The sequence below is a fragment of the Leptonotus elevatus genome, unplaced genomic scaffold (genome assembly GCF_054856555.1).
Source record: "Leptonotus elevatus isolate MCC_2025b unplaced genomic scaffold, RoL_Lele_1.0 HiC_scaffold_23, whole genome shotgun sequence".
NCBI classification, from domain to species: domain Eukaryota; kingdom Metazoa; phylum Chordata; class Actinopteri; order Syngnathiformes; family Syngnathidae; genus Leptonotus; species Leptonotus elevatus.
The window spans coordinates 2,040,045-2,064,320 of record NW_028233620.1 but is presented as its reverse complement, the minus strand read 5'-3'; positions in this window follow the sequence as shown (position 1 = coordinate 2,064,320).

Here is a 24,276-nt window from a genome sequence, read left to right as displayed (position 1 = left end):
TGTATTTTAGCAGCTTGAAGATGATTCCAGCATTAATTTAATTGTGCTTTTGCTCATTTTGAAGATTTTGACAGTTTCACCTGAATTGTACAATCAAGGGCTGAAAACGCGTTTAAAGCAATGAAAAGTTCATTTAGGCTTTCACACCTTAACTAAATGTTGTAGACTCAAACTTTTTGCTGTCATTAGTGTATTTTAGCAACTTGAAGATGTTTCCAGCATTAATTTCATTGTGCTTTTGCTCATTTTGAAGAATTTGACAGTTTCACCTGAAGTGTACATTCGGGCTGAAAATGCATTTAAAGCAATACAAAGTTCATTTTGGCTCTCACACCTTAACTAAATGTTGTAGACTTAAACTTTTTACTGTCATTAGTGTATTTTAGCAACTTAAAGATGATTCCAGCATTAATTTCATTGTGCTTTTGCTCATTTTGAATATTTTGACAGTTTCACCTGAAGTGTACAATCAGGTGCTGAAAACGCGTTTACAGCAATACAAAGTTCATTTTGGCTCTCACACCTTAACTAAATGTTGTAGACTCAAACTTTTTGCTGTCATTAGTGTATTTTAGCAACTTGAAGATGATTCCAGCATTCATTTCATTGTGCTTTTGCTCATTTTGAATATTTTGACAGTTTCACCTGAAGTGTACAATAAGGTGCTGAAAACGCGTTTACAGCAATACAAAGTTCATTTTGGCTCTCACACCTTAACTAAATGTTGTAGACTCAAACTTGTTGCTGTCATTAGTGTATTTTAGCAACTTGAAGATGTTTCCAGCATTAATTTCATTGTGGTTTTGCTCATTTTGAAGAATTTGACAGTTTCACCTGAAGTGTACATTCGGGCTGAAAATGCATTTAAAGCAATACAAAGTTCATTTTGGCTCTCACACCTTAACTAAATGTTGTAGACTCAAACTTTTTGCTGTCATTAGTGTATTTTAGCAGCTTGAAGATGTTTCCAGCATTAATTTCATTGTGCTTTTGCTCATTTTGAAGAATTTGACAGTTTCACCTGAAGTGTACATTCGGGCTGAAAATGCATTTAAAGCAATACAAAGTTCATTTTGGCTCTCACACCTTAACTAAATGTTGTAGACTCAAACTTTTTGCTGTCATTAGTGTATTTTAGCAACTTGAAGATGATTCCAGCATTAATTTCATTGTGCTTTTGCTCATTTTGAATATTTTGACAGTTTCACCTGAAGTGTACAATCAGGTGCTGAAAACGCGTTTACAGCAATACAAAGTTCATTTTGGCTCTCACACCTTAAGTAAATGTTGTAGACTCAAACTTGTTGCTGTCATTAGTGTATTTTAGCAACTTGAAGATGATTCCAGCATTAATTTCATTGTGCTTTTGCTCATTTTTAAGATTTTGACAGTTTCACCTGAAGTGTACAATCGGGCTGAAAATGCATTTAAAGCAATACAAAGTTAATTTAGGCTCTCACACCTTAACTAAATGTTGTAGACTCAAACTTGTTGCTGTCATTAGTGTATTTTAGCAACTTGAAGATGTTTCCAGCATTAATTTCGTTGTGCTTTTGCTCATTTTGAAGAATTTGACAGTTTCACCTGAAGTGTACATTCGGGCTGAAAATGCATTTAAAGCAATACAAAGTTCATTTTGGCTCTCACACCTTAACTAAATGTTGTAGACTCAAACTTTTTGCTGTCATTAGTGTATTTTAGCAACTTGAAGATGATTCCAGCATTAATTTCATCGTGCTTTTGCTCATTTTGAAGATTTTGACAGTTTCACCTGAAGTGTACATTCAGGTGCTGAAAACGCGTTTACAGCAATAAAAAGTTCATTTTGGCTCTCACACCATAACTAAATGTTGTAGACTCAAACTTCTTGCTGTCATTAGTGTATTTTAGCAACTTGAAGGTGATTCCAGCATTAATTTCATTGTGCTTTTGCTCATTTTGAAGATTTTGACAGTTTCACCTGAAGTGTACAATCTTGGGCTGAAAACGCGTTTAAAGCAATACAAAGTTCATTTAGGCTCTCACACCTTAACTAAATGTTGTAGACTCAAACTTTTTGCTGTCATTAGTGTATTTTAGCAACTTGAAGATGATTCCAGCATTAATTTCATTGTGCTTTTGCTCATTTTTAAGATTTTGACAGTTTCACCTGAAGTGTACAATCGGGCTGAAAATGCATTTAAAGCAATACAAAGTTAATTTAGGCTTTCACACCTTAACTAAATGTTGTAGACTCAAACTTGTTGCTGTCATTAGTGTATTTTAGCAACTTGAAGATGATTCCAGCATTAATTTCATTGTGCTTTTGCTCATTTTAAAGATTTTGACAGTTTCACCTGAAGTGTCCAATCGGGCTGAAAATGCATTTAAAGCAATACAAAGTTAATTTTGGCTCTCACAACTTAACTAAATGTTGTAGACTCAAACTTTTTGCTGTCATTAGTGTATTTTAGCAACTTGAAGATGATTCCAGCATTAATTTCATTGTGCTTTTGCTCATTTTGAAGAATTTGACAGTTTCACCTGAAGTGTACAATCAGGGGCTGAAAATGCGTTTAAAGCAATACAAAGTTCATTTAGGCTCTCACACCTTAACTAAATGTTGTAGACTCAAACTTGTTACTGTCATTAGTGTATTTTAGCAGCTTGAAGATGATTCCAGCATTAATTTAATTGTGCTTTTGCTCATTTTGAAGATTTTGACAGTTTCACCTGAATTGTACAATCAAGGGCTGAAAACGCGTTTAAAGCAATGAAAAGTTCATTTAGGCTTTCACACCTTAACTAAATGTTGTAGACTCAAACTTTTTGCTGTCATTAGTGTATTTTAGCAACTTGAAGATGATTCCAGCATTCATTTCATTGTGCTTTTGCTCATTTTGAAGATTTTGACAGTTTCACCTGAAGTGTACAATCAGGTGCTGAAAACGCGATTACAGCAATACAAAGTTCATTTTGGCTCTCACACCTTAACTAAATGTTGTAGACTCAAACTTGTTGCTGTCATTAGTGTATTTTAGCAACTTGAAGATGTTTCCAGCATTAATTTCATTGTTCTTTTGCTCATTTTGAAGAATTTGACAGTTTCACCTGAAGTGTACATTCGGGCTGAAAATGCATTTAAAGCAATACAAAGTTCATTTTGGCTCTCACACCTTAACTAAAAGTTGTAGACTTAAACTTTTTACTGTCATTAGTGTATTTTAGCAACTTAAAGATGATTCCAGCATTAATTTCATTGTGCTTTTGCTCATTTTGAATATTTTGACAGTTTCACCTGAAGTGTACAATCAGGTGCTGAAAACGCGTTTACAGCAATACAAAGTTCATTTTGGCTCTCACACCTTAACTAAATGTTGTAGACTCAAACTTGTTGCTGTCATTAGTGTATTTTAGCAACTTGAAGATGTTTCCAGCATTAATTTCATTGTGCTTTTGCTCATTTTGAAGAATTTGACAGTTTCACCTGAAGTGTACATTCGGGCTGAAAATGCATTTAAAGCAATACAAAGTTCATTTTGGCTCTCACACCTTAACTAAATGTTGTAGACTCAAACTTTTTGCTGTCATTAGTGTATTTTAGCAACTTGAAGATGATTCCAGCATTAATTTCATTGTGCTTTTGCTCATTTTGAAGATTTTGACAGTTTCACCTGAAGTGTACAATCAGGTGCTGAAAACGCGTTTACAGCAATACAAAGTTCATTTTGGCTCTCACACCTTAACTAAATGTTGTAGACTCAAACTTTTTGCTGTCATTAGTGTATTTTAGCAACTTGAAGATGATTCCAGCATTAATTTCATTGTGCTTTTGCTCATTTTGAAGATTTTGACAGTTTCACCTGAAGTGTACTATCGGGCTGAAAATGCATTTAAAGCAATACAAAGTTCATTTTGGCTCTCACACCTTAACTAAATGTTGTAGACTCAAACTTTTTGCTGTCATTAGTGTATTTTAGCAACTTGAAGATGATTCCAGCATTAATTTCATTGTGCTTTTGCTCATTTTGAAGATTTTGACAGTTTCACCTGAAGTGTACTATCGGGCTGAAAATGCATTTAAAGCAATACAAAGTTCATTTTGGCTCTCACACCTTAACTAAATGTTGTAGACTCAAACTTTTTGCTGTCATTAGTGTATTTTAGCAACTTGAAGATGATTCCAGCATTAATTTCATTGTGCTTTTGCTCATTTTGAAGAATTTGACAGTTTCACCTGAAGTGTACAATCAGGGGCTGAAAATGCGTTTAAAGCAATACAAAGTTCATTTAGGCTCTCACACCTTAACTAAATGTTGTAGACTCAAACTTGTTACTGTCATTAGTGTATTTTAGCAGCTTGAAGCTGATTCCAGCATTAATTTAATTGTGCTTTTGCTCATTTTGAAGATTTTGACAGTTTCACCTGAATTGTACAATCAAGGGCTGAAAACGCGTTTAAAGCAATGAAAAGTTCATTTAGGCTTTCACACCTTAACTAAATGTTGTAGACTCAAACTTTTTGCTGTCATTAGTGTATTTTAGCAACTTGAAGATGTTTCCAGCATTAATTTCATTGTGCTTTTGCTCATTTTGAAGAATTTGACAGTTTCACCTGAAGTGTACATTCGGGCTGAAAATGCATTTAAAGCAATACAAAGTTCATTTTGGCTCTCACACCTTAACTAAATGTTGTAGACTTAAACTTTTTACTGTCATTAGTGTATTTTAGCAACTTAAAGATGATTCCAGCATTAATTTCATTGTGCTTTTGCTCATTTTGAATATTTTGACAGTTTCACCTGAAGTGTACAATCAGGTGCTGAAAACGCGTTTACAGCAATACAAAGTTCATTTTGGCTCTCACACCTTAACTAAATGTTGTAGACTCAAACTTTTTGCTGTCATTAGTGTATTTTAGCAACTTGAAGATGATTCCAGCATTCATTTCATTGTGCTTTTGCTCATTTTGAATATTTTGACAGTTTCACCTGAAGTGTACAATAAGGTGCTGAAAACGCGTTTACAGCAATACAAAGTTCATTTTGGCTCTCACACCTTAACTAAATGTTGTAGACTCAAACTTGTTGCTGTCATTAGTGTATTTTAGCAACTTGAAGATGTTTCCAGCATTAATTTCATTGTGCTTTTGCTCATTTTGAAGAATTTGACAGTTTCACCTGAAGTGTACATTCGGGCTGAAAATGCATTTAAAGCAATACAAAGTTCATTTTGGCTCTCACACCTTAACTAAATGTTGTAGACTCAAACTTTTTGCTGTCATTAGTGTATTTTAGCAGCTTGAAGATGTTTCCAGCATTAATTTCATTGTGCTTTTGCTCATTTTGAAGAATTTGACAGTTTCACCTGAAGTGTACATTCGGGCTGAAAATGCATTTAAAGCAATACAAAGTTCATTTTGGCTCTCACACCTTAACTAAATGTTGTAGACTCAAACTTTTTGCTGTCATTAGTGTATTTTAGCAACTTGAAGATGATTCCAGCATTAATTTCATTGTGCTTTTGCTCATTTTGAATATTTTGACAGTTTCACCTGAAGTGTACAATCAGGTGCTGAAAACGCGTTTACAGCAATACAAAGTTCATTTTGGCTCTCACACCTTAACTAAATGTTGTAGACTCAAACTTGTTGCTGTCATTAGTGTATTTTAGCAACTTGAAGATGTTTCCAGCATTAATTTCGTTGTGCTTTTGCTCATTTTGAAGAATTTGACAGTTTCACCTGAAGTGTACATTCGAGCTGAAAATGCATTTAAAGCAATACAAAGTTCATTTTGGCTCTCACACCTTAACTAAATGTTGTAGACTCAAACTTTTTGCTGTCATTAGTGTATTTTAGCAACTTGAAGATGACTCCAGCATTAATTTCATTGTGCTTTTGCTCATTTTGAAGATTTTGACAGTTTCACCTGAAGTGTACAATCTTGGGCTGAAAACGCGTTTAAAGCAATACAAAGTTCATTTAGGCTCTCACACCTTAACTAAATGTTGTAGACTCAAACTTTTTGCTGTCATTAGTGTATTTTAGCAACTTGAAGATGATTCCAGCATTAATTTCATTGTGCTTTTGCTCATTTTTAAGATTTTGACAGTTTCACCTGAAGTGTACAATCGGGCTGAAAATGCATTTAAAGCAATACAAAGTTAATTTAGGCTCTCACACCTTAACTAAATGTTGTAGACTCAAACTTGTTGCTGTCATTAGTGTATTTTAGCAACTTGAAGATGTTTCCAGCATTAATTTCGTTGTGCTTTTGCTCATTTTGAAGAATTTGACAGTTTCACCTGAAGTGTACATTCGGGCTGAAAATGCATTTAAAGCAATACAAAGTTCATTTTGGCTCTCACACCTTAACTAAATGTTGTAGACTCAAACTTTTTGCTGTCATTAGTGTATTTTAGCAACTTGAAGATGATTCCAGCATTAATTTCATCGTGCTTTTGCTCATTTTGAAGAATTTGACAGTTTCACCTGAAGTGTACATTCGGGCTGAAAATGCATTTAAAGCAATACAAAGTTCATTTTGGCTCTCACACCTTAACTAAATGTTGTAGACTTAAACTTTTTACTGTCATTAGTGTATTTTAGCAACTTAAAGATGATTCCAGCATTAATTTCATTGTGCTTTTGCTCATTTTGAATATTTTGACAGTTTCACCTGAAGTGTACAATCAGGTGCTGAAAACGCGTTTACAGCAATACAAAGTTCATTTTGGCTCTCACACCTTAACTAAATGTTGTAGACTCAAACTTTTTGCTGTCATTAGTGTATTTTAGCAACTTGAAGATGATTCCAGCATTCATTTCATTGTGCTTTTGCTCATTTTGAATATTTTGACAGTTTCACCTGAAGTGTACAATAAGGTGCTGAAAACGCGTTTACAGCAATACAAAGTTCATTTTGGCTCTCACACCTTAACTAAATGTTGTAGACTCAAACTTGTTGCTGTCATTAGTGTATTTTAGCAACTTGAAGATGTTTCCAGCATTAATTTTTATTGTGCTTTTGCTCATTTTGAAGAATTTGACAGTTTCACCTGAAGTGTACATTCGGGCTGAAAATGCATTTAAAGCAATACAAAGTTCATTTTGGCTCTCACACCTTAACTAAATGTTGTAGACTCAAACTTTTTGCTGTCATTAGTGTATTTTAGCAGCTTGAAGATGTTTCCAGCATTAATTTCATTGTGCTTTTGCTCATTTTGAAGAATTTGACAGTTTCACCTGAAGTGTACATTCGGGCTGAAAATGCATTTAAAGCAATACAAAGTTCATTTTGGCTCTCACACCTTAACTAAATGTTGTAGACTCAAACTTTTTGCTGTCATTAGTGTATTTTAGCAACTTGAAGATGATTCCAGCATTAATTTCATTGTGCTTTTGCTCATTTTGAATATTTTGACAGTTTCACCTGAAGTGTACAATCAGGTGCTGAAAACACGTTTACAGCAATACAAAGTTCATTTTGGCTCTCACACCTTAACTAAATGTTGTAGACTCAAACTTGTTGCTGTCATTAGTGTATTTTAGCAACTTGAAGATGTTTCCAGCATTAATTTCGTTGTGCTTTTGCTCATTTTGAAGAATTTGACAGTTTCACCTGAAGTGTACATTCGGGCTGAAAATGCATTTAAAGCAATACAAAGTTCATTTTGGCTCTCACACCTTAACTAAATGTTGTAGACTCAAACTTTTTGCTGTCATTAGTGTATTTTAGCAACTTGAAGATGACTCCAGCATTAATTTCATTGTGCTTTTGCTCATTTTGAAGATTTTGACAGTTTCACCTGAAGTGTACAATCTTGGGCTGAAAACGCGTTTAAAGCAATACAAAGTTCATTTAGGCTCTCACACCTTAACTAAATGTTGTAGACTCAAACTTTTTGCTGTCATTAGTGTATTTTAGCAACTTGAAGATGATTCCAGCATTAATTTCATTGTGCTTTTGCTCATTTTTAAGATTTTGACAGTTTCACCTGAAGTGTACAATCGGGCTGAAAATGCATTTAAAGCAATACAAAGTTAATTTAGGCTCTCACACCTTAACTAAATGTTGTAGACTCAAACTTGTTGCTGTCATTAGTGTATTTTAGCAACTTGAAGATGTTTCCAGCATTAATTTCGTTGTGCTTTTGCTCATTTTGAAGAATTTGACAGTTTCACCTGAAGTGTACATTCGGGCTGAAAATGCATTTAAAGCAATACAAAGTTCATTTTGGCTCTCACACCTTAACTAAATGTTGTAGACTCAAACTTTTTGCTGTCATTAGTGTATTTTAGCAACTTGAAGATGATTCCAGCATTAATTTCATCGTGCTTTTGCTCATTTTGAAGATTTTGACAGTTTCACCTGAAGTGTACATTCAGGTGCTGAAAACGCGTTTACAGCAATAAAAAGTTCATTTTGGCTCTCACACCATAACTAAATGTTGTAGACTCAAACTTCTTGCTGTCATTAGTGTATTTTAGCAACTTGAAGGTGATTCCAGCATTAATTTCATTGTGCTTTTGCTCATTTTGAAGATTTTGACAGTTTCACCTGAAGTGTACAATCTTGGGCTGAAAACGCGTTTAAAGCAATACAAAGTTCATTTAGGCTCTCACACCTTAACTAAATGTTGTAGACTCAAACTTGTTACTGTCATTAGTGTATTTTAGCAGCTTGAAGATGATTCCAGCATTAATTTAATTGTGCTTTTGCTCATTTTGAAGATTTTGACAGTTTCACCTGAAGTGTACATTCGGGCTGAAAATGCATTTAAAGCAATACAAAGTTCATTTTGGCTCTCACACCTTAACTAAATGTTGTAGACTCAAACTTTTTGCTGTCATTAGTGTATTTTAGCAACTTGAAGATGATTCCAGCATTAATTTCATTGTGCTTTTGCTCATTTTGAAGATTTTGACAGTTTCACCTGAAGTGTACAATCAGGTGCTGAAAACGCGTTTACAGCAATACAAAGTTCATTTTGGCTCTCACACCTTAACTAAATGTTGTAGACTCAAACTTTTTGCTGTCATTAGTGTATTTTAGCAACTTGAAGATGATTCCAGCATTAATTTCATTGTGCTTTTGCTCATTTTGAAGATTTTGACAGTTTCACCTGAAGTGTACTATCGGGCTGAAAATGCATTTAAAGCAATACAAAGTTCATTTTGGCTCTCACACCTTAACTAAATGTTGTAGACTCAAACTTTTTGCTGTTATTAGTGTATTTTAGCAACTTGAAGATGATTCCAGCATTAATTTCATCGTGCTTTTGCTCATTTTGAAGATTTTGACAGTTTCACCTGAAGTGTACATTCAGGTGCTGAAAACGCGTTTACAGCAATAAAAAGTTCATTTTGGCTCTCACACCATAACTAAATGTTGTAGACTCAAACTTCTTGCTGTCATTAGTGTATTTTAGCAACTTGAAGGTGATTCCAGCATTAATTTCATTGTGCTTTTGCTCATTTTGAAGATTTTGACAGTTTCACCTGAAGTGTACATTCAGGTGCTGAAAACGCGTTATCAGCAATAAAAAGTTAATTTGGCTCTCACACCATAACTAAATGTTGTAGACTCAAACTTTTTGCTGTCATTAGTGTATTTTAGCAACTTGAAGATGTTTCCAGCATTAATTTCATTGTGCTTTTGCTCATTTTGAAGAATTTGACAGTTTCACCTGAAGTGTACATTCGGGCTGAAAATGCATTTAAAGCAATACAAAGTTCATTTTGGCTCTCACACCTTAACTAAATGTTGTAGACTTAAACTTTTTACTGTCATTAGTGTATTTTAGCAACTTAAAGATGATTCCAGCATTAATTTCATTGTGCTTTTGCTCATTTTGAATATTTTGACAGTTTCACCTGAAGTGTACAATCAGGTGCTGAAAACGCGTTTACAGCAATACAAAGTTCATTTTGGCTCTCACACCTTAACTAAATGTTGTAGACTCAAACTTTTTGCTGTCATTAGTGTATTTTAGCAACTTGAAGATGATTCCAGCATTCATTTCATTGTGCTTTTGCTCATTTTGAATATTTTGACAGTTTCACCTGAAGTGTACAATAAGGTGCTGAAAACGCGTTTACAGCAATACAAAGTTCATTTTGGCTCTCACACCTTAACTAAATGTTGTAGACTCAAACTTGTTGCTGTCATTAGTGTATTTTAGCAACTTGAAGATGTTTCCAGCATTAATTTCATTGTGCTTTTGCTCATTTTGAAGAATTTGACAGTTTCACCTGAAGTGTACATTCGGGCTGAAAATGCATTTAAAGCAATACAAAGTTCATTTTGGCTCTCACACCTTAACTAAATGTTGTAGACTCAAACTTTTTGCTGTCATTAGTGTATTTTAGCAGCTTGAAGATGTTTCCAGCATTAATTTCATTGTGCTTTTGCTCATTTTGAAGAATTTGACAGTTTCACCTGAAGTGTACATTCGGGCTGAAAATGCATTTAAAGCAATACAAAGTTCATTTTGGCTCTCACACCTTAACTAAATGTTGTAGACTCAAACTTTTTGCTGTCATTAGTGTATTTTAGCAACTTGAAGATGATTCCAGCATTAATTTCATTGTGCTTTTGCTCATTTTGAATATTTTGACAGTTTCACCTGAAGTGTACAATCAGGTGCTGAAAACGCGTTTACAGCAATACAAAGTTCATTTTGGCTCTCACACCTTAACTAAATGTTGTAGACTCAAACTTGTTGCTGTCATTAGTGTATTTTAGCAACTTGAAGATGTTTCCAGCATTAATTTCGTTGTGCTTTTGCTCATTTTGAAGAATTTGACAGTTTCACCTGAAGTGTACATTCGGGCTGAAAATGCATTTAAAGCAATACAAAGTTCATTTTGGCTCTCACACCTTAACTAAATGTTGTAGACTCAAACTTTTTGCTGTCATTAGTGTATTTTAGCAACTTGAAGATGACTCCAGCATTAATTTCATTGTGCTTTTGCTCATTTTGAAGATTTTGACAGTTTCACCTGAAGTGTACAATCTTGGGCTGAAAACGCGTTTAAAGCAATACAAAGTTCATTTAGGCTCTCACACCTTAACTAAATGTTGTAGACTCAAACTTTTTGCTGTCATTAGTGTATTTTAGCAACTTGAAGATGATTCCAGCATTAATTTCATTGTGCTTTTGCTCATTTTTAAGATTTTGACAGTTTCACCTGAAGTGTACAATCGGGCTGAAAATGCATTTAAAGCAATACAAAGTTAATTTAGGCTCTCACACCTTAACTAAATGTTGTAGACTCAAACTTGTTGCTGTCATTAGTGTATTTTAGCAACTTGAAGATGTTTCCAGCATTAATTTCATCGTGCTTTTGCTCATTTTGAAGATTTTGACAGTTTCACCTGAAGTGTACATTCAGGTGCTGAAAACGCGTTTACAGCAATAAAAAGTTAATTTTGGCTCTCACACCATAACTAAATGTTGTAGACTCAAACTTCTTGCTGTCATTAGTGTATTTTAGCAACTTGAAGGTGATTCCAGCATTAATTTCATTGTGCTTTTGCTCATTTTGAAGATTTTGACAGTTTCACCTGAAGTGTACAATCTTGGGCTGAAAACGCGTTTAAAGCAATACAAAGTTCATTTAGGCTCTCACACCTTAACTAAATGTTGTAGACTCAAACTTGTTACTGTCATTAGTGTATTTTAGCAGCTTGAAGATGATTCCAGCATTAATTTAATTGTGCTTTTGCTCATTTTGAAGATTTTGACAGTTTCACCTGAAGTGTACATTCGGGCTGAAAATGCATTTAAAGCAATACAAAGTTCATTTTGGCTCTCACACCTTAACTAAATGTTGTAGACTCAAACTTTTTGCTGTCATTAGTGTATTTTAGCAACTTGAAGATGATTCCAGCATTAATTTCATTGTGCTTTTGCTCATTTTGAAGATTTTGACAGTTTCACCTGAAGTGTACAATCAGGTGCTGAAAACGCGTTTACAGCAATACAAAGTTCATTTTGGCTCTCACACCTTAACTAAATGTTGTAGACTCAAACTTTTTGCTGTCATTAGTGTATTTTAGCAACTTGAAGATGATTCCAGCATTAATTTCATTGTGCTTTTGCTCATTTTGAAGATTTTGACAGTTTCACCTGAAGTGTACTATCGGGCTGAAAATGCATTTAAAGCAATACAAAGTTCATTTTGGCTCTCACACCTTAACTAAATGTTGTAGACTCAAACTTTTTGCTGTCATTAGTGTATTTTAGCAACTTGAAGATGATTCCAGCATTAATTTCATCGTGCTTTTGCTCATTTTGAAGATTTTGACAGTTTCACCTGAAGTGTACATTCAGGTGCTGAAAACGCGTTTACAGCAATAAAAAGTTCATTTTGGCTCTCACACCATAACTAAATGTTGTAGACTCAAACTTCTTGCTGTCATTAGTGTATTTTAGCAACTTGAAGGTGATTCCAGCATTAATTTCATTGTGCTTTTGCTCATTTTGAAGATTTTGACAGTTTCACCTGAAGTGTACAATCTTGGGCTGAAAACGCGTTTAAAGCAATACAAAGTTCATTTAGGCTCTCACACCTTAACTAAATGTTGTAGACTCAAACTTTTTGCTGTCATTAGTGTATTTTAGCAACTTGAAGATGATTCCAGCATTAATTTCATCGTGCTTTTGCTCATTTTGAAGATTTTGACAGTTTCACCTGAAGTGTACATTCAGGTGCTGAAAACGCGTTATCAGCAATAAAAAGTTCATTTTGGCTCTCACACCATAACTAAATGTTGTAGACTCAAACTTCTTGCTGTCATTAGTGTATTTTAGCAAATTGAAGGTGATTCCAGCATTAATTTCATTGTGCTTTTGCTCATTTTGAAGATTTTGACAGTTTCACCTGAAGTGTACAATCTTGGGCTGAAAACGCGTTTAAAGCAATACAAAGTTCATTTAGGCTCTCACACCTTAACTAAATGTTGTAGACTCAAACTTTTTGCTGTCATTAGTGTATTTTAGCAACTTGAAGATGATTCCAGCATTAATTTCATTGTGCTTTTGCTCATTTTTAAGATTTTGACAGTTTCACCTGAAGTGTACAATCGGGCTGAAAATGCATTTAAAGCAATACAAAGTTCATTTAGGCTCTCACACCTTAACTAAATGTTGTAGACTCAAACTTGTTGCTGTCATTAGTGTATTTTAGCAACTTGAAGATGATTCCAGCATTAATTTCATTGTGCTTTTGCTCATTTTGAAGATTTTGACAGTTTCACCTGAAGTGTACAATCAGGGGCTGAAAATGCGTTTAAAGCAATACAAAGTTCATTTAGGCTCTCACACCTTAACTAAATGTTGTAGACTCAAACTTTTTGCTGTCATTAGTGTATTTTAGCAGCTTGAAGATGATTCCAGCATTAATTTAATTGTGCTTTTGCTCATTTTGAAGATTTTGACAGTTTCACCTGAAGTGTCCAATCGGGCTGAAAATGCATTTAAAGCAATACAAAGTTAATTTTGGCTCTCACACCTTAACTAAATGTTGTAGACTCAAACTTTTTGCTGTCATTAGTGTATTTTAGCAACTTGAAGATGATTCCAGCATTAATTTCATTGTGCTTTTGCTCATTTTGAAGATTTTGACAGTTTCACCTGAAGTGTACAATCAGGGGCTGAAAATGCGTTTAAAGCAATACAAATATCATTTAGGCTCTCACACCTTAACTAAATGTTGTAGACTCAAACTTGTTACTGTCATTAGTGTATTTTAGCAGCTTGAAGATGATTCCAGCATTAATTTAATGGTGCTTTTGCTCATTTTGAAGATTTTGACAGTTTCACCTGAAGTGTCCAATCGGGCTGAAAATGCATTTAAAGAAATACAAAGTTAATTTGGGCTCTCACACCTTAACTAAATGTTGTAGACTCAAACTTGTTGCTGTCATTAGTGTATTTTAGCAACTTGAAGATGATTCCAGCATTAATTTCATTGTGCTTTTGCTCATTTTGAATATTTTGACAGTTTCACCTGAAGTGTACAATCAGGTGCTGAAAACGCGTTTACAGCAATACAAAGTTCATTTTGGCTCTCACACCTTAACTAAATGTTGTAGACTCAAACTTGTTGCTGTCATTAGTGTATTTTAGCAACTTGAAGATGATTCCAGCATTAATTTCATTGTGCTTTTGCTCATTTTGAAGATTTTGACAGTTTCACCTGAATTGTACAATCAAGGGCTGAAAACGCGTTTAAAGCAATGAAAAGTTCATTTAGGCTTTCACACCTTAACTAAATGTTGTAGACTCAAACTTTTTGCTGTCATTAGTGTATTTTAGCAACTTGAAGATGATTCCAGCATTCATTTCATTGTGCTTTTGCTCATTTTGAAGATTTTGACAGTTTCACCTGAAGTGTACAATCAGGTGCTGAAAACGCGATTACAGCAATACAAAGTTCATTTTGGCTCTCACACCTTAACTAAATGTTGTAGACTCAAACTTGTTGCTGTCATTAGTGTATTTTAGCAACTTGAAGATGATTCCAGCATTAATTTAATTGTGCTTTTGCTCATTTTGAATATTTTGACAGTTTCACCTGAAGTGTACAATCAGGTGCTGAAAACGCGTTTACAGCAATACAAAGTTCATTTTGGCTCTCACACCTTAACTAAATGTTGTAGACTCAAACTTTTTGCTGTCATTAGTGTATTTTAGCAACTTGAAGATGATTCCAGCATTAATTTCATTGTGCTTTTGCTCATTTTGAATATTTTGACAGTTTCACCTGAAGTGTACAATCAGGTGCTGAAAACGCGTTTACAGCAATACAAAGTTCATTTTGGCTCTCACACCTTAACTAAATGTTGTAGACTCAAACTTGTTGCTGTCATTAGTGTATTTTAGCAACTTGAAGATGTTTCCAGCATTAATTTCATTGTGCTTTTGCTCATTTTGAAGAATTTGACAGTTTCACCTGAAGTGTACATTCGGGCTGAAAATGCATTTAAAGCAATACAAAGTTCATTTTGGCTCTCACACCTTAACTAAATGTTGTAGACTCAAACTTTTTGCTGTCATTAGTGTATTTTAGCAACTTGAAGATGATTCCAGCATTAATTTCATTGTGCTTTTGCTCATTTTGAAGATTTTGACAGTTTCACCTGAAGTGTACAATCAGGTGATGAAAACGCGTTTACAGCAATACAAAGTTCATTTTGGCTCTCACACCTTAACTAAATGTTGTAGACTCAAACTTTTTGCTGTCATTAGTGTATTTTAGCAACTTGAAGATGATTCCAGCATTAATTTCATTGTGCTTTTGCTCATTTTGAAGATTTTGACAGTTTCACCTGAAGTGTACTATCGGGCTGAAAATGCATTTAAAGCAATACAAAGTTCATTTTGGCTCTCACACCTTAACTAAATGTTGTAGACTCAAACTTTTTGCTGTCATTAGTGTATTTTAGCAACTTGAAGATGATTCCAGCATTAATTTCACTGTGCTTTTGCTCATTTTGAAGATTTTGACAGTTTCACCTGAAGTGTACTATCGGGCTGAAAATGCATTTAAAGCAATACAAAGTTCATTTTGGCTCTCACACCTTAACTAAATGTTGTAGACTCAAACTTTTTGCTGTCATTAGTGTATTTTAGCAACTTGAAGATGATTCCAGCATTAATTTCATCGTGCTTTTGCTCATTTTGAAGATTTTGACAGTTTCACCTGAAGTGTACATTCAGGTGCTGAAAACGCGTTTACAGCAATACAAAGTTCATTTTGGCTCTCACACCTTAACTAAATGTTGTAGACTCAAACTTGTTGCTGTCATTAGTGTATTTTAGCAACTTGAAGATGTTTCCAGCATTAATTTCATTGTGTTTTTGCTCATTTTGAAGAATTTGACAGTTTCACCTGAAGTGTACATTCGGGCTGAAAATGCATTTAAAGCAATACAAAGTTCATTTTGGCTCTCACACCTTAACTAAATGTTGTAGACTCAAACTTTTTGCTGTCATTAGTGTATTTTAGCAACTTGAAGATGATTCCAGCATTAATTTCATTGTGCTTTTGCTCATTTTGAAGATTTTGACAGTTTCACCTGAAGTGTACAATCAGGTGCTGAAAACGCGTTTACAGCAATACAAAGTTCATTTTGGCTCTCACACCTTAACTAAATGTTGTAGACTCAAACTTTTTGCTGTCATTAGTGTATTTTAGCAACTTGAAGATGATTCCAGCATTAATTTCATTGTGCTTTTGCTCATTTTGAAGATTTTGACAGTTTCACCTGAAGTGTACTATCGGGCTGAAAATGCATTTAAAGCAATACAAAGTTCATTTTGGCTCTCACACCTTAACTAAATGTTGTAGACTTAAACTTTTTACTGTCATTAGTGTATTTTAGCAACTTAAAGATGATTCCAGCATTAATTTCATTGTGCTTTTGCTCATTTTGAATATTTTGACAGTTTCACCTGAAGTGTCCAATCGGGCTGAAAATGCATTTAAAGCAATACAAAGTTAATTTTGGCTCTCACACCTTAACTAAATGTTGTAGACTCAAACTTTTTGCTGTCATTAGTGTATTTTAGCAACTTGAAGATGATTCCAGCATTAATTTCATTGTGCTTTTGCTCATTTTGAAGATTTTGACAGTTTCACCTGAAGTGTCCAATCGGGCTGAAAATGCATTTAAAGCAATACAAAGTTAATTTTGGCTCTCACACCTTAACTAAATGTTGTAGACTCAAACTTTTTGCTGTCATTAGTGTATTTTAGCAACTTGAAGATGATTCCAGCATTAATTTCATTGTGCTTTTGCTCATTTTGAAGATTTTGACAGTTTCACCTGAAGTGTACAATCAGGGGCTGAAAATGCGTTTAAAGCAATACAAATATCATTTAGGCTCTCACACCTTAACTAAATGTTGTAGACTCAAACTTGTTACTGTCATTAGTGTATTTTAGCAGCTTGAAGATGATTCCAGCATTAATTTAATGGTGCTTTTGCTCATTTTGAAGATTTTGACAGTTTCACCTGAAGTGTCCAATCGGGCTGAAAATGCATTTAAAGCAATACAAAGTTAATTTTGGCTCTCACACCTTAACTAAATGTTGTAGACTCAAACTTTTTGCTGTCATTAGTGTATTTTAGCAACTTGAAGATGATTCCAGCATTAATTTCATTGTGCTTTTGCTCATTTTGAAGATTTTGACAGTTTCACCTGAAGTGTCCAATCGGGCTGAAAATGCATTTAAAGCAATACAAAGTTAATTTTGGCTCTCACACCTTAACTAAATGTTGTACACTCAAACTTGTTGCTGTCATTAGTGTATTTTAGCAACTTGAAGATGATTCCAGCATTAATTTCATTGTGCTTTTGCTCATTTTGAAGATTTTGACAGTTTCACCTGAATTGTACAATCAAGGGCTGAAAACGCGTTTAAAGCAATACAAAGTTAATTTTGGCTCTCACACCTTAACTAAATGTTGTAGACTCAAACTTTTTGCTGTCATTAGTGTATTTTAGCAACTTGAAGATGATTCCAGCATTCATTTCATTGTGCTTTTGCTCATTTTGAAGATTTTGACAGTTTCACCTGAAGTGTACAATCAGGTGCTGAAAACGCGTTTACAGCAATACAAAGTTCATTTTGGCTCTCACACCTTAACTAAATGTTGTAGAATCAAACTTGTTGCTGTCATTAGTGTATTTTAGCAACTTGAAGATGTTTCCAGCATTAATTTCATTGTGCTTTTGCTCTTTTTGAAGAATTTGACAGTTTCATCTGAAGTGTACATTCGGGCTGAAAATGCATTTAAAGCAATACAAAGTTCATTTTAGCTCTCACACCTTAACTAAATGTTGTAGACTTAAACTTTTTACTGTCATTAGTGTATTTTAGCAACTTAAAGATGATTCCAGCATTAATTTCATTGTGCTTTTGCTCATTTTGAATATTTTGACAGTTTCACCTGAAGTGTACAATCAGGTGCTGAAAACGCGTTTACAGCAATACAAAGTTCATTTTGGCTCTCACACCTTAACTAAATGTTGTAGACTCAAACTTTTTGCTGTCATTAGTGTATTTTAGCAACTTGAAGATGATTCCAGCATTCATTTCATTGTGCTTTTGCTCATTTTGAATATTTTGACAGTTTCACCTGAAGTGTACAATAAGGTGCTGAAAACGCGTTTACAGCAATACAAAGTTCATTTTGGCTCTCACACCTTAACTAAATGTTGTAGACTCAAACTTGTTGCTGTCATTAGTGTATTTTAGCAACTTGAAGATGTTTCCAGCATTAATTTCATTGTGCTTTTGCTCATTTTGAAGAATTTGACAGTTTCACCTGAAGTGTACATTCGGGCTGAAAATGCATTTAAAGCAATACAAAGTTCATTTTGGCTCTCACACCTTAACTAAATGTTGTAGACTCAAACTTTTTGCTGTCATTAGTGTATTTTAGCAACTTGAAGATGATTCCAGCATTAATTTCATTGTGCTTTTGCTCATTTTGAATATTTTGACAGTTTCACCTGAAGTGTACAATCAGGTGCTGAAAACGCGTTTACAGCAATACAAAGTTAATTTTGGCTCTCACACCTTAACTAAATGTTGTAGACTCAAACTTTTTGCTGTCATTAGTGTATTTTAGCAACTTGAAGATGATTCCAGCATTAATTTCATTGTGCTTTTGCTCATTTTGAAGATTTTGACAGTTTCACCTGAAGTGTACTATCGGGCTGAAAATGCATTTAAAGCAATACAAAGTTCATTTTGGCTCTCACACCTTATTTAAATGTTGTAGACTTAAACTTTTTACTGTCATTAGTGTATTTTAGCAACTTAAAGATGATTCCAGCATTAATTTCATTGTGCTTTTGCTCATTTTGAATATTTTGACAGTTTCACCTGAAGTGTACAATCAGGTGCTGAAAACGCGTTTACAGCAATACAAAGTTCATTTTGGCTCTCACACCTTAACTAAATGTTGTAGACTCAAACTTTTTGCTGTCATTAGTGTATTTTAGCAACTTGAAGATGATTCCAGCATTAATTTCATTGTGCTTTTGCTCATTTTGAATATTTTGACAGTTTCACCTGAAGTGTACAATCAGGTGCTGAAAACGCGTTTACAGCAATACAAAGTTCATTTTGGCTCTCACACCTTAACTAAATGTTGTAGACTCAAACTTGTTGCTGTCATTAGTGTATTTTAGCAACTTGAAGATGTTTCCAGCATTAATTTCATTGTGCTTTTGCTCATTTTGAAGAATTTGACAGTTTCACCTGAAGTGTACATTCGGGCTGAAAATGCATTTAAAGCAATACAAAGTTCATTTTGGCTCTCACACCTTAACTAAATGTTGTAGACTCAAACTTTTTGCTGTCATTAGTGTATTTTAGCAACTTGAAGATGACTCCAGCATTAATTTCATTGTGCTTTTGCTCATTTTGAAGATTTTGACAGTTTCACCTGAAGTGTACTATCGGGCTGAAAATGCATTTAAAGCAATACAAAGTTCATTTTGGCTCTCACACCTTAACTAAATGTTGTAGACTCAAACTTTTTGCTGTCATTAGTGTATTTTAGCAACTTGAAGATGATTCCAGCATTAATTTCATCGTGCTTTTGCTCATTTTGAAGATTTTGACAGTTTCACCTGAAGTGTACAATCAGGTGCTGAAAACGCGTTTACAGCAATAAAAAGTTCATTTTGGCTCTCACACCATAACTAAATGTTGTAGACTCAAACTTCTTGCTGTCATTAGTGTATTTTAGCAACTTGAAGGTGATTCCAGCATTAATTTCATTGTGCTTTTGCTCATTTTGAAGATTTTGACAGTTTCACCTGAAGTGTACAATCTTGGGCTGAAAACGCGTTTAAAGCAATACAAAGTTCATTTAGGCTCTCACACCTTAACTAAATGTTGTAGACTCAAACTTTTTGCTGTCATTAGTGTATTTTAGCAACTTGAAGATGATTCCAGCATTAATTTCATTGTGCTTTTGCTCATTTTTAAGATTTTGACAGTTTCACCTGAAGTGTACAATCGGGCTGAAAATGCATTTAAAGCAATACAAAGTTCATTTAGGCTCTCACACCTTAACTAAATGTTGTAGACTCAAACTTGTTGCTGTCATTAGTGTATTTTAGCAACTTGAAGATGATTCCAGCATTAATTTCATTGTGCTTTTGCTCATTTTGAAGATTTTGACAGTTTCACCTGAAGTGTACAATCAGGGGCTGAAAATGCGTTTAAAGCAATACAAAGTTCATTTAGGCTCTCACACCTTAACTAAATGTTGTAGACTCAAACTTGTTACTGTCATTGGTGTATTTTAGCAGCTTGAAGATGATTCCAGCATTAATTTAATGGTGCTTTTGCTCATTTTGAAGATTTTGACAGTTTCACCTGAAGTGTCCAATCGGGCTGAAAATGCATTTAAAGCAATACAAAGTTAATTTTGGCTCTCACACCTTAACTAAATGTTGTAGACTCAAACTTGTTACTGTCATTAGTGTATTTTAGCAGCTTGAAGATTATTCCAGCATTAATTTCATTGTGCTTTTGCTCATTTTGAAGATTTTGACAGTTTCACCTGAATTGTACAATCAAGGGCTGAAAACGCGTTTAAAGCAATACAAAGTTAATTTTGGCTCTCACACCTTAACTAAATGTTGTAGACTCAAACTTTTTGCTGTCATTAGTGTATTTTAGCAACTTGAAGATGATTCCAGCATTCATTTCATTGTGCTTTTGCTCATTTTGAAGATTTTGACAGTTTCACCTGAAGTGTACAATCAGGTGCTGAAAACGCGTTTACAGCAATACAAAGTTCATTTTGGCTCTCACACCTTAACTAAATGTTGTAGAATCAAACTTGTTGCTGTCATTAGTGTATTTTAGCAACTTGAAGATGTTTCCAGCATTAATTTCATTGTGCTTTTGCTCTTTTTGAAGAATTTGACAGTTTCATCTGAAGTGTACATTCGGGCTGAAAATGCATTTAAAGCAATACAAAGTTCATTTTGGCTCTCACACCTTAACTAAATGTTGTAGACTTAAACTTTTTACTGTCATTAGTGTATTTTAGCAACTTAAAGATGATTCCAGCATTAATTTCATTGTGCTTTTGCTCATTTTGAATATTTTGACAGTTTCACCTGAAGTGTACAATCAGGTGCTGAAAACGCGTTTACAGCAATACAAAGTTCATTTTGGCTCTCACACCTTAACTAAATGTTGTAGACTCAAACTTTTTGCTGTCATTAGTGTATTTTAGCAACTTGAAGATGATTCCAGCATTCATTTCATTGTGCTTTTGCTCATTTTGAATATTTTGACAGTTTCACCTGAAGTGTACAATAAGGTCCTGAAAACGCGTTTACAGCAATACAAAGTTCATTTTGGCTCTCACACCTTAACTAAATGTTGTAGACTCAAACTTGTTGCTGTCATTAGTGTATTTTAGCAACTTGAAGATGTTTCCAGCATTAATTTCATTGTGCTTTTGCTCATTTTAAAGAATTTGACAGTTTCACCTGAAGTGTACATTCGGGCTGAAAATGCATTTAAAGCAATACAAAGTTCATTTTGGCTCTCACACCTTAACTAAATGTTGTAGACTCAAACCTTTTTGCTGTCATTAGTGTATTTTAGCAACTTGAAGATGATTCCAGCATTAATTTCATTGTGCTTTTGCTCATTTTGAATATTTTGACAGTTTCACCTGAAGTGTACAATCAGGTGCTGAAAACGCGTTTACAGCAATACAAAGTTAATTTTGGCTCTCACACCTTAACTAAATGTTGTAGACTCAAACTTTTTGCTGTCATTAGTGTATTTTAGCAACTTGAAGATGATTCCAGCATTAATTTCATTGTGCTTTTGCTCATTTTGAAGATTTTGACAGTTTCACCTGAAGTGTACTATCGGGCTGAAAATGCATTTAAAGCAATACAAAGTTCATTTTGGCTCTCACACCTTATTTAAATGTTGTAGACTTAAACTTTTTACTGTCATTAGTGTATTTTAGCAACTTAAAGATGATTCCAGCATTAATTTCATTGTGCTTTTGCTCATTTTGAATATTTTGACAGTTTCACCTGAAGTGTACAATCAGGTGCTGAAAACGCGTTTACAGCAATACAAAGTTCATTTTGGCTCTCACACCTTAACTAAATGTTGTAGACTCAAACTTTTTGCTGTCATTAGTGTATTTTAGCAACTTGAAGATGATTCCAGCATTAATTTCATTGTGCTTTTGCTCATTTTGAATATTTTGACAGTTTCACCTGAAGTGTACAATCAGGTGCTGAAAACGCGTTTACAGCAATACAAAGTTCATTTTGGCTCTCACACCTTAACTAAATGTTGTAGACTCAAACTTGTTGCTGTCATTAGTGTATTTTAGCAACTTGAAGATGTTTCCAGCATTAATTTCATTGTGCTTTTGCTCATTTTGAAGAATTTGACAGTTTCACCTGAAGTGTACATTCGGGCTGAAAATGCATTTAAAGCAATACAAAGTTCATTTTGGCTCTCACACCTTAACTAAATGTTGTAGACTCAAACTTTTTGCTGTCATTAGTGTATTTTAGCAACTTGAAGATGACTCCAGCATTAATTTCATTGTGCTTTTGCTCATTTTGAAGATTTTGACAGTTTCACCTGAAGTGTACTATCGGGCTGAAAATGCATTTAAAGCAATACAAAGTTCATTTTGGCTCTCACACCTTAACTAAATGTTGTAGACTCAAACTTTTTGCTGTCATTAGTGTATTTTAGCAACTTGAAGATGATTCCAGCATTAATTTCATCGTGCTTTTGCTCATTTTGAAGATTTTGACAGTTTCACCTGAAGTGTACAATCAGGTGCTGAAAACGCGTTTACAGCAATAAAAAGTTCATTTTGGCTCTCACACCATAACTAAATGTTGTAGACTCAAACTTCTTGCTGTCATTAGTGTATTTTAGCAACTTGAAGGTGATTCCAGCATTAATTTCATTGTGCTTTTGCTCATTTTGAAGATTTTGACAGTTTCACCTGAAGTGTACAATCTTGGGCTGAAAACGCGTTTAAAGCAATACAAAGTTCATTTAGGCTCTCACACCTTAACTAAATGTTGTAGACTCAAACTTTTTGCTGTCATTAGTGTATTTTAGCAACTTGAAGATGATTCCAGCATTAATTTCATTGTGCTTTTGCTCATTTTTAAGATTTTGACAGTTTCACCTGAAGTGTACAATCGGGCTGAAAATGCATTTAAAGCAATACAAAGTTCATTTAGGCTCTCACACCTTAACTAAATGTTGTAGACTCAAACTTGTTGCTGTCATTAGTGTATTTTAGCAACTTGAAGATGATTCCAGCATTAATTTCATTGTGCTTTTGCTCATTTTGAAGATTTTGACAGTTTCACCTGAAGTGTACAATCAGGGGCTGAAAATGCGTTTAAAGCAATACAAAGTTCATTTAGGCTCTCACACCTTAACTAAATGTTGTAGACTCAAACTTGTTACTGTCATTGGTGTATTTTAGCAGCTTGAAGATGATTCCAGCATTAATTTAATGGTGCTTTTGCTCATTTTGAAGATTTTGACAGTTTCACCTGAAGTGTCCAATCGGGCTGAAAATGCATTTAAAGCAATACAAAGTTAATTTTGGCTCTCACACCTTAACTAAATGTTGTAGACTCAAACTTGTTACTGTCATTAGTGTATTTTAGCAGCTTGAAGATTATTCCAGCATTAATTTCATTGTGCTTTTGCTCATTTTGAAGATTTTGACAGTTTCACCTGAATTGTACAATCAAGGGCTGAAAACGCGTTTAAAGCAATACAAAGTTAATTTTGGCTCTCACACCTTAACTAAATGTTGTAGACTCAAACTTTTTGCTGTCATTAGTGTATTTTAGCAACTTGAAGATGATTCCAGCATTCATTTCATTGTGCTTTTGCTCATTTTGAAGATTTTGACAGTTTCACCTGAAGTGTACAATCAGGTGCTGAAAACGCGTTTACAGCAATACAAAGTTCATTTTGGCTCTCACACCTTAACTAAATGTTGTAGAATCAAACTTGTTGCTGTCATTAGTGTATTTTAGCAACTTGAAGATGTTTCCAGCATTAATTTCATTGTGCTTTTGCTCTTTTTGAAGAATTTGACAGTTTCATCTGAAGTGTACATTCGGGCTGAAAATGCATTTAAAGCAATACAAAGTTCATTTTGGCTCTCACACCTTAACTAAATGTTGTAGACTTAAACTTTTTACTGTCATTAGTGTATTTTAGCA